The 12,472-nt window shown below is 36.6% G+C and overlaps 1 long non-coding RNA gene across 1 annotated transcript; it reads right to left on the reverse strand.

Moving 5' to 3' along the window:
* Window positions 1-2,571: 2,571 nt before the first annotated feature.
* Window positions 2,572-4,713, reverse strand: LOC139127441 (uncharacterized). Its single transcript, XR_011551007.1, has 2 exons — window positions 4,424-4,713; window positions 2,572-2,626 (listed from the first exon to the last, which is right to left on the reverse strand). It is a non-coding gene; the product is annotated as an uncharacterized lncRNA (long non-coding RNA).
* Window positions 4,714-12,472: the final 7,759 nt, after the last annotated feature.

Consider the following 12,472-nt stretch of genomic DNA (forward strand, 5'->3'; position numbering starts at 1 on the left):
ATGATAAACGTGAAGCATTTATTCACTCCCATCATCAATAAGAGGAGGAAGAAAATTTGTCAAATGACAACAAAGATGCTTGATCTCATATAATTGTTTACACAAAGTAATTGAAATAGTCATTTGTAATATTCTGAAGTTCTTTACTTTCCATAGCCCTTTCACACGAGCAATTCTAGAGTTTCTGTTTCCTGTTTTAGTGTCATCTGAATATTTCCTTTTTGGAAAAGGAGGATGCTTTACACGAACACCAACAGCGTCAAACAGATCCTGTACTTCAAAACCTTTTTCAGCCATAACACAAGATATTTTAGAAAACTTCTCAACGAGCCCACATTTTTTTTAGCTCTTTGTCTCATAAAGAACCAGCATAAAGGTCAGATATGAAAGCTACTGGCCCATGTGGTAATATACAAACAAAACGTTTGGTTGTGTTATGGTTTTTGTACCTTGCAAATGTAATGCTCTAAAATGCTAAATTATTAGGATGCTCAATGAAAATTTCTATTCCATTAACAAGTAAAAATGTGTCTTCATATTCAATAGAACTAAAAACATAGGTGAATTTAGAATGAACACAATTTTTGATAGCTAAATAGGAAGTTGAAAAAAAATAATATACATGATGTTGAAAATATTCTTCTTACTGTTGATTCACAGATATGAAATCTATGGGCGAGATATTTTTTCTCGCTAAATAAGCTTAATGTAGCCTATTAAGAGTTCATTAGCTGGTGACAAACTCCTCTTTTCCCCCCTTTGTGTAACATATGAAGGATCATTCCCCTTACTTGTTGATCCCGAACAATGCAATGTCCCATCTGTATTTAAAAAATCAAAAAGGGCAAGAAACCAAAAATAATCTGGTAATACGGTACAAAACTCAACATCCTCATTACTGTCGCCGCAAACCAAAACGTCCAATTTCCAACTGTTGTTCAAGTCTCCTGGTTTTCTTCTCTTCTTCCATCAATTACCTCTCCAATTCAGCTAATGTGTTAGTAACATAACAAGATATTTCTGATACCTCCACAAAATCAAATGACAATATATATTGTTATTCACAGTACACTTCATAATTCATAGATAATTCTTCTATATGACACAACAAATCTCAATGCAAATCCCATTGGCACATCATTCAATAAGTGACAGAAAATTAAAAACAACAACCTGATTTTGAAAGATAACTGACATCTTGTGAGACAAATAAGAGACTGAATGTGCCAACATACTAGTGACTGTAATCACGATCACTCCACAGTAGTACTATAATCTACCACCACACTAAATTAAAATGGATGTTTCATAACTGGAGACTTTGATGATATGATTTTTATATTATTATGAAAATTCTCTGATATCGTCATACGATTAAAGATATTCTTCCCCCATGTGTTATGTTTACCTTGTAGACTTCGCAATTTGACTGATAACATGGGCGACTTCTTTCCCTTTTCATGGTACTCAGGCTGAAAGAAAGGATTGAAAGTGGGTCAATATCACAGCTGACGTGTTGTAAACAAAGCTCATCGGACTAAACACGGCAGGAAACTTTGATTCAGATACAAACATTGTAACTTATCACACAGACAAAGTTTCAATGTTCATTTCCACAGAGAGGTCCCCATCCAAAAGTTACACTTTGGAATCAATTTTTCAACAGGGGATTTCAAAATATCATACACAGTTTCAGTCTTGGATTCCCCCTTTATGAGTCTCAGGTCAAACGAGGATTCCACCGCCGCGCCGTCATTATTGATGCGTTTTTCGACGAATTTGCTAACTGGCGCCCAGTTGTAAGCAGGCGGTGCGAAACTGCAATCATTTTTCTTCAAAATACCGTTTAAAAAGATAACGGATTGATTGTCATCGTGGCACCTGATTAACCCCTCTAACACAGAAAAGGGGAATCGTGAAATTATCCCGAAGATACATATTTATCTCTGTATTCCAAATATTTAACGACCATGGTGCCGGGTTCTCCAATCGTGAAATTATCCCGGTGATACATATTTATCTCTGTATTGCAAATATTCAACGACCATGGTGCCGGGTTCTCCAATCGTGACATTTTCCCGATGATACATATTTATCTCTGTATTGCAAATATTCAACCGGGTTCTCCACCATGTCGCAGTTCAGAGTTCCCCTGACACATTTTTTTTTTACCACAGCGGTATTGCATTCTCAAGAAATCTACCCAAGCTTAATTGTACGCTGCCATGTGGAATGGATCACGGCCTGAGCAGGTGAACCGACAAAGTAACTTACCTCGTTGTTTCATTGCGTTCCTTTCGGATCAGATCCTCTAATGTTTCAGTCAACGTACCGCCGCCACCGCCAGCGCAGTTGTTGTTATTGTTTGACGAAAACGGTGTACGGTTTGAAGGTCCTCTTCGTGATAATGTACGGGGCGTGCTTCAGTGTGGTTTTGGGGTGATGTGATGCTACTGTCATATCTTTTAGAAAGAAACCGGAACTAACGACTCGTGTTGGCGTAGAACTGGAACTGATTTATTGAATACGGAACCATGGCCAGGCCTCACGGCCCGGCCGCAGATACATGAATCTGTGAGTTAGTGTGTCCATTTATACAGTATCTTGGCTATGTCGGATACCGACGCTATAAATAATACAATAAGACAATACTTTGATTTACCGACACTAGAAAAAATACAAAAGGACAACTTATCACTCCTCCTCGGATAGCATGCTACAATTATTTTGTTTAAAACCCACGCTACGAATAAATTAAATTGATAACAACGGCTCAATATTATGATTGTTTGAAATACAATAGAACATGGAGGTAGTACGCAGAATACCTTCATGAGAAAAATAAGTTACTGGGTGAATTTTTGAAAGTGTAAACGAGCAGGACAATGTTGTCGATACCATGGTGACATTTCGTGGCACCAGCATTGTTAAAGTCTAAATAGAGAGGAACTGCGCGGAATTTATCGCGTCAAATGACGCTAATGTATCGAGAGCATGAAATATCAATTTTCTTTGCACCAATTTGGAAGATCATGACAAATATGCTATCTGTTTTGTTTATTTTTATTTACTTTTAATAAGGCTCGTTAACCGCATACCTACGACAAAGCAACACATAGCAAATCTTCGAGCAAACGCGGAATGAGATACTAAATCTTACTATAACGCAAATACAAGCGGGTTTGGAGGAATTAAATCCCTGAGTACTATTCTTAGCTCGGAATTTTTCGATTAAATTGTCATTTCGAATTTTGCGTTCGGATGTAATCACTGTGAGTAAATTCTCAAATAACGAGATCGCTGAATAGAATTACTGAAAGAAAATCAACCAACGTCGGTAACTCTGCAAACCAACCAACCTGACAGGACACATGCATAATTGTCACGAACTTACAAGCGCCAGAAAAAGAAACTTAACTCAAGTTACCTCAAGAAGTAAAAGATTACCTGCGGACAAAAACGTAATGACATTTTCTCGGTGCACTAAGAAAAATTAACCACGAGAAGAAAGTGACTAACCAAAGAAACAAGGACTCAAAATGAAAGAACAAAAGACACAAATACATTTTACCGTATTGTGTCTTTTCTTTAAGAACGTACATTACAAAACATTTATTCTTGTATTTTTGCTGTAACTGTGACATTTCTTCAGTGACACATTGACATTTGCTATAATTTTATTCTGTGAGATCTCGTAGTGTGCGGAGTAACGGCAGGCTTTATCATACTGCCTGATGTCACACCCTCAAAAGAAAATACTATGTTTCACGATTCAGTATGAAAACACAATATGAACGTTATCTACATTATGCTGTCTTTTATTTTTTTTCGACTTGCTGGTTTCCTTTGTGTATTTTTTAATGTTGCATCTCGATGTTTTACGTGTGCCCTTGGTTGCAAATCCACCTTTGTATGAAATTCAATTGGTTTAACCCATATTGATTAACATCCATTTTTTTATTCTCCCAAAGCCCTTTTAAACAGTGTTAAGTTCAAATAAAATATCATTTCACGCACTTTGAATCACAGATTTTCCTACGAATGAGAATCTATTTGATAGCCATTTTTGCAAAAATTTTTGCAACAAAAATGCTTGGTCTCTGTTCCGTTTTACGCATGGATGTAAAAAATAGACATCCATGGTTTTACGCTAAGCCAGCCTTGTCATTCGCAAACAAAATGGCGTTGCCAGCAACATGCCAATGACGTCACCGTCGTCTTTATACAAATCCCGTTTTTGCAAACACTTCTGACGGGTTTTCCGCACAGCGTCATTTTGAAAAAAAAACCACCGTCCCCTTTAATTTCTGTCCGAACCACTGAGCTTGCTGTTTCTGAACTGAAATTCCATGGTTTCCCTTTGATTCATCATGACGCGATATGTTATTCACGAAATGCCTGGTAATAATTTGAGTGAACTTACCAACATCAGCTGCAGCTTCTCTTGAGAATACAAGTTAACACAGCACACATGCTAAACAAGGAAACAACGATGCAACGGTAGACATTATTATATCACGTATTTTGACATTGGTATTCGTCTAAACTGGTTGACCCCTGTGCGGACTCCAACATTCGTAATAACAACTGTCACTTTTGTGTATACGGTAAAGTCCCTTTTCAGTTGACTTGTGTGAGTCTGCGTAAACAAAGGTTAACCGATGGGCACAAAATAAGTCACGGGTGAAGGGTCGACAAGACAGACTCGTGTACAGCAAGCCATGGAGAGTGCGTCAAGTTGATTGAATGATTGAAATCGACTGTTGTCACTCAATACGTGTAATTCGTAGACACTCATTTACATGTTCATTTATTTTTTCACACAGCACTTTTAAAAATGAACACCTAGAATTTTACTTGCAATTAGGTTGCACTCACAAACACCTCTAGAGGGGGCGGGAGAATCGACGGGGCTGGACTGTACATATCAAAGGAATGTTTGGGGCACTCGAAGGGATTTGGGGACTTAAAGAGGAGACGTCGACTCGAAACAAAACTGTCGTTGATCGATATAAAAAATGTGTTGGCTTGTCAATTTTAAGCTATATCATTTGGTCCGACTCCGAAATAAAACACGGGTCATAGATCGACCAACCATTTCGAAGTATTATATTTCTCGTCGCTAATTGATGTCCCAGACTTTTTTCCGAATTCAATCAAGTACTGCCACAAGAAAGTATTAATTCGAGTTTCCACGCCTTCTGTGGTTGTACACATGATGTTTTTCTACGTAGTTGAAGCATTTTCATTTCTTTATGTGCGTGGCGAGGTCAAACTTTACCTCCTTACTTTTTATTTATTTTGTATTATTCTCTACAAATATATCGAATAAAATGTCACACACAAAAGAAATAAAGTGTCATTTTTACAAATCAATTTTTTTTTTATTTGTAATAAATATCGAATATCTGAAAGGTGGGCAGTATGATCATGAGGTGTCCATGTGTATGTACATTTATTTATTTATTTATTTATTTATTTATTTATTTATTTATTTATTTATTTATTTATTTATTTATTTATTTATTCAATTAATTATTTGCTCATCGAGAGCGCAATCAGGCAGCCACTTGCAGACGTGAAAATAAAAGAAAAAAAAACACTAAAATTTGAAAAACAAACAAACAGTACACTTAAAATCAAACACTGACAAAAACAAATTAACATGTCTTTTAAAAGTAAAATTAGATTCATCAAAAACATCGACCCTGCAAACTCCATTCCTGTTACTGAATGAAATTACGGCTGTCATAGTCGTAACAAGGTTTACCAATATACAACGCCTAAGTTTAGAAAACCTGTGCAAAGCATAAGGCATGTATATGGATTTCGTTCTTTGGCGTCGCGTTTCCAAAAAACTACATTTATCGATATGTCCGTATATGTCAGTTATCTGTCGATGAATTTTGAAATCGTAAAAGACAATTCAATCACCCTAAACCTTTTATTGATTCTTGGTGTCTATTCTTCTCTGTTCCGATGCAGACAATTTTACAGTTGCATCGACAATTTAGCGGCGAATGACCTCGATATACAAAAGCGCAATTTCCAATTCTCTGACTTCACAAGACTGGACCCCAGTCGCCTGGATTTTCTAGTCAGTAGTTACTGGCTGACATCTACGCAACAGCCTGCCACTACCACTTAGCATGACAGTCTGCGGAAGTTTCAGGTGCAGCCAACGAGAAATGCACTTGTAAAGGAGTCCTTATTATGATAAGATATATTGTACAGCACAAGTAACGTTGACTGACTAATCTTAAGTCCAACGGGCAATAATATGCTGTTCATATCGAATTTTCCCTCTGAAAATGTTTCGACCTACCCTCCTGCGCCTCAAATACATTTTTACCCACTCCCCACATATTTTTGCCCACTTACCCTTCAAGTTTTCCATTTTTGAAGCTCTTGCCCTGTGGCGTAAAAAAATCTTGTCCCTTTTCTCCTGCCTTTGAAAAAAAAAATTCCCCTTAAAATTCTATCATTCACCTGCACCAAGCTTCCTTGCATTGTGACAAAAATATCGATTTTTCCCATATTTGATTTAAAAAATAATCTGAACTTTCTCTATGCACCCGTACCGTACCGTGGTCGATTCAAATTCCGAGTTTGGCCTATTTAAGTGCATATTTGATTTGGAATAATTTGATTTGGGATAATTTATGTTTTAAGATTTTCAGACATACTCATTTACGTACAGAATAAAGAGTGCCAAACATTCCGACGTTGGTGACGCCCCATTCGTGTATTATATATATATATATATATATATATATATATATATATATATATATATATATATATATATATATATATATATATATATATATATGTATGTATATGTCTTTTTAGTGTTTTGGCAGCCGTCTGTAATAAATATAATGTGTGACAGCTGACAACCACAATTTACGAACTTTGGTGTGTTTGTCAATACACTCTATCTCAACACAGTTCCCAGCTTGCACCCTCGCCCTGAATGCTTGTTGCCGACCTTCACATCTATATGACTTTAATAAAGAATAACTGTATGTGACATTATTGTACATGTCGGCTAGCTTAACCGAGTGGCTGTAGCTGCAGGGCTTTTGCCAGGCTTGCGCCCTTTGTCCACTGCTGCACAGACTTGAACAAAAGGCGTTCAAGCTTTTCACCGCCCGATTCATAAATCAGCGAAATTCACGAACTCTGAGCGTTTTCGGTGATGAAAACTAGTCAACGGTCAGATGCTTGCATAACAATCGATCGACTAGCTTTTCTGTCTAAAATCATACCGTATCCTATGACACTTGTAAGAAATCATCCTGAAATTGGCTAGGCACACCAACCCAGCGCCGGCAATTTTCAATGAGCTTCATCCAATGTACGCGTCCAATGAGGGAAGGGCAATTGAAAGACAATAGTCATCAGGATTGTATGCACATGCGCGCATAAAAGAAGTGATACTGAGTCAAAATCGTTTGCTACACACCTTATGACGTATTTCTATGTGACGATTTATTGCCCTTTGCTAAATTGACCAATATCAATCATTTCATTGGATACGCCATTGTAAGGATAAGTTATTTTGCATTAGGTTTGAACAAAATATGTCTTTAACACTGAAGAAGAAAAAGAAGCAGAAGAAGAAGATTTTTGATTTTTCAAATGAACGTTTATTACTAAAATCAAACTCCTGTACAGAAAAGTACATATCAAAACAATTCAAATTTGAGAAGAAAAGCAAAAATGATCAGACAAATGCGTTATAGCAAATGATTACCAATTACTGAAAAAAAACTAAGCAAAATTGGACTATATAAAAACCAGCATCTTATGCAAGATGGCTATGACACTGCAGCTGGAGCGACACGGAGAGATCTGGTGAAGACGCAAACAGGTAGCTATATCGCTTGCAACATTGGGAAACAAACCAATTAAATCTGAAAAAAGCACAGTTATGTTATTGACAGAAGGCAAGATGCTAGGTGCATGAAAATTCTCCACTGAATAGGAGAAAACAAAACAAACTACCGAAACAAGAAAAAGCAACAGAAATTTGCAAAGAAAAAGAACACGAGCACCTTACATCTTGCAGGAAAATGCCGCCTAACCGCCAATGAGAAGAGCCATGCCAACTGAGAATTTTCTCGACTGACTACCCCCTCTCAATCCGTAAGGAGTACGATGCCTGGGACGAGTTAGGTTTTTGCATAAGAGAAAGTGTGCTTAGAGGTGAAAGCACACAAAAGAAGAAGTGTTCACAACAATATTAAATCAAAAGTTATTATTCCATCAATGTTTACAGAGGCAATGATATAATCAACACATCGAATGTTTTTGAAGGCACCTATGTTTGAATTGAGCGTGAAGTAAACGAGAACAAACTCGCCTTTTAAAAACAGAAACAACCATATTACTGATTGTGGGATCAGGACCATTAATTGCATTTCGTCTCGTCACAAGAATTGCAAACTAAATTTCTTGTTGACACTCGAATTCATATTTAAAACAAGAAAAACAAGAGAGTAATCCGATAAATCTCTAGGAGAGTCAATAGACACAGATTTAATTTTTAAAGTCACCTCTTATTAATGAAGAAAGTATCAATGCGACATTTTTGCTCCCCTGTCTGCTATGTAAACTTTTAGCCCGCTTATGAAATAACGCCAGGCATCAGAAAGCTTATACAGAAGTTTAATACAATTGATGAAATTTTCACCAAACCCGAACGCATGCAGAGTTTGAAAAAGATAATTTATGACTTAGGCGATCAAAAGCTTTTTCCTGTTCAAAGGAAGAATACCAAGAGGAAGATTCATGTGATTATGAAAATGAATGCAATCCCTAATTAAATGAATAGTGTAAAAGATCCGTCTGCCTGAAACAGTATAACTTTGATCTACATGAACAATATCTTGCAAAACTTGCTTCAAGCGAACCGATAAAGCTTTAGTGAAAATGTTATATTCAGAGCAAAGCAAACTGATAGGTCTCCAGTTCTTGAGAATGGATTATCACGTCGTTTCAGAAGGAGTGTGATAAAAGCTCTAGAACAGGACGTTTGAAGAAGGCCATCGGAAAGTGACTTTCGCCAGAAGAAACCAGATATTTCATAAATTCATAAGGTATCGCATCAACACAAGGTTTTTTTACCATTCGCAAATGATGGTCAATTATAGAAAAAAAAAACTTAGCAAAGTTGGACACTATAAAAACCGGCAAAAACTGCAAAATGGCTAAAAAGAAGGACATTGAAGCTGAAGCGAAACGGAGAGAACTGGTGAAAAGACAAACAGGTACTATATCACTTGCAACAGGGGCAAAGAAACCAATAATATCTGAAAAAAAACAAACAATTTTGTCATTGACAGAAGGCAAGAAGAAGAAGAGAAGAAAGAAGAAGAAGAAGAAGAATTTTTTTCAAATGAACGTTTATTACTAAAATTAATCTCCTGTACAGAAAAGTACATATCAAAACAATTCAAATTTTGAGACGAAAAGCAAAAATGAGATCAGACAATTGTATAATGGCAAAAATGATGGTCAATTATTGGAAAAACTGAGCAAAGTTGAACTATTAAAAAACAGCAAAATCTGCAAAGTGGCAAAGACACTGATGCTGGAGCGAGACGGAGAGAACTGGTGAAAAGGCAAACAGGTAGCTATAACACTTGCAACATGGGCAAAGAAACCAATTAAATCTGAAAAAAAGCACAATTTTGTTAGTGACAGAAGGCAAGATGCGAGGTGCATGAAAAATCTCCACTGAATGGGGGAAAGCAAAAACAAACTTCGAAACAAGAAAAAGCGACAGAAATTTGCAAAGAAAAGGACAACAACACCTTACATCTTGCAGAAAAAAGCCACCCAACCGCCAATGAGAAGGGATATATTGAGAAAACTCTTCGTTGGCATACTCTAAGTTGGCATGTACATGCCAACGAAGAATCTTCTCAACTGACTACCCCCTCCCATTCCGTGAGGAGTACGGTGCCCAGGACGAGTTAGGTATTGGCAAAAGGGAAAGTGTGCTTTGAGGTAAAAGCATCACAAAGAAAAAAGTATTCACAACAAAATTGAATCAATAGTAATATTTCCATCAATGTCTACGGAAGCAATGACGTCATTAATACACCAAATGTTTTTGAAAGCACTTATGTTTGAATTGAGCGTGAAGTAATTATATTCTTCTAGAATGCGAGAACAAACTCGCCTTTTAAAACAGAAACAAGCATATTACTGATTGAGGGATCAGGACCATTAATTGCATTTCGTCTCGTCACAAGAATTGCAAACTAAATTTTTTGTTGACACTCGAATTCATATTTAAAACAAGAAAAACAAGAGAGTAGTCCGATAAATCTCTAGGAGAGTCAATAGACACAGATTTAATTTTTAAAGTCAACCTGTTATTAATGAAGAAAGTATCAATGCGACATTTTTGCTCCCCTGTCTGCTATGTAAAACTTTTAGCCTGCTTATGAAAATAACGCCAGGCATCAGAAAGCTTATACAGAAGTTTAATACAATTGATGAAATTTTCACCAAACCCGAACGCATGCAGAGTTTGAAAAAGATATTTATGACTTAGACGATCAAAAGCTTTTTCCTGATCAAAGAAAGAATACCAAGAGGAAGATTCATGTGATTATGAAAATGAATGCAATCCCTAATTAAATGAATAGTGTAAAAGATCCGTCTGCCTGAAACAGTATAACTTTGATCTACATGAACAATATCTTGCAAAACTTGCTTCAAGCGAACCAATAAAGGTTTAGTGAAAATGTTATATTCAGAGCAAAGCAAACTGACAGGTCTCCAGTTTTTGAGAATGGATTTATCACCTCGTTTCAGAAGGAGTGTTATAACAGCTCTAGAACAGGACGTTTGAAGAAGGCCATCGGAAAGTGACTTTCGCCAGAAGAAACCAGATATTTCATAAAATTCATAAGGTATCGCATCAACACAAGGTTTTTTACCATTCGCAAATGATGGTCAATTATAGAAAAAAAAAAAACTTAGCAAAGTTCGACACTATTAAAACGGCGAAAACTGCAAAATGGCTAATAAGTAGGACACTGAAGCTGAAGCGAGACGGAGAGAACTGGTATAAAGACAAACAGGTAGCTATATCACTTGCAACAGGGGCAAAGAAACCAATAATATCTGAAAAAAAAACAAAACAATTCTGTCATTGACAGAAGGCAAGAAGAAGAAGAAGAAGAAGAAGAAGAAGAAGATTTGATTTTTGATTTCTCAAATGAACGTTTATTACTAAAATTAATCTCCTGTACAGAAAAGTACATATCAAAACAATTCAAATTTTGAGACGAAAAGCAAAAATGAGATCAGACAATTGAAAACCTAAAGTTGCAGACAAATTCAATCACATATGAGCTCAAACAGACCTAGTATTTTACTAGTTATATATTTTTCCTGCGAGGAGAGAGGGGATCGGTCTGTCCATTTAATAAGGCCTGTCAAATAAACCGTCATCATCACTGCGTATAGGTCTCGTCCTTATGCTTCCTATGAAATTACAAACTGATTCCATGCAGTATGATAATTAAGTGACTCTTAAAGAGGCACTCTCACTTGGTAACATTTTAAAAACTTTCTTAATGCATCGGTTGATATTTGACTTGGCAACTGCGCGCGGTCACGAGATATCGATAAAAAACATGTAAGTTTTTTAAAAACATTCTCCTTATTTTGTGTCGTTTAAATGATTCTTAATCAGTTATATTATATTTTTAACCAATACCACATAAATATCAGTTTTTACATGTAAAATATTGTCCGCCTCTGATGCCTACATTTTGTCGTCTGCCATACAGTTAGACGTGGTTTGATTCATAGTGGCCGCCGCATGGTATGCGTCTATGCATAGCACGTCGCGGCCGCTATGTATCAAACACACGTAACTGTGCCAGTCACCTATGTGAATTCTGGTGGAATCGGCATAAAAGGTTTTTCGATTTTTCGCAAAGTCAGTAAGACTCAGCTTTCTCCCTCGGGTCATGACCGTTCACCGACGTGAGTGGTACTGTTGTGTACAGCAGCGCTAGCGTAGACTCGTACTCCATAGCTTAGTTGACAATGGCACCAGTGCCGAACGTCCGATGTTCGGAAGCTTAACTTGGATGGGTAACCGGAATTCAAACTTTTACTTTTTGAGGACATGTTTTTATCGATATCTTAAAATCTGCCATGGTCGCCACGTAAAATATCAACCTTGGCATTAAAAGAATGTGATTTTAAATATTACCAAGTGGGAGTGCCACTTTAAGATACCCAATTCAATTATAATTCATTTCTCTCTGAAGATATGACAATATATAACAGAGTCAAGACAAAATGGCGATTAGTTTAACATCGCTCTCACATTTCGTACTGAAGCGATACAACAATCTTACATGATATTATTACCGGAAGCCGAAAGGGATTTAGAATTGCAATAACAAGGCGATAAAAATATTTTTTGATCTCTCTC

Source organism: Ptychodera flava, unplaced genomic scaffold, assembly GCF_041260155.1.
Source record: "Ptychodera flava strain L36383 unplaced genomic scaffold, AS_Pfla_20210202 Scaffold_32__1_contigs__length_2955704_pilon, whole genome shotgun sequence".
Classification (NCBI taxonomy): Eukaryota; Metazoa; Hemichordata; class Enteropneusta; family Ptychoderidae; genus Ptychodera; species Ptychodera flava.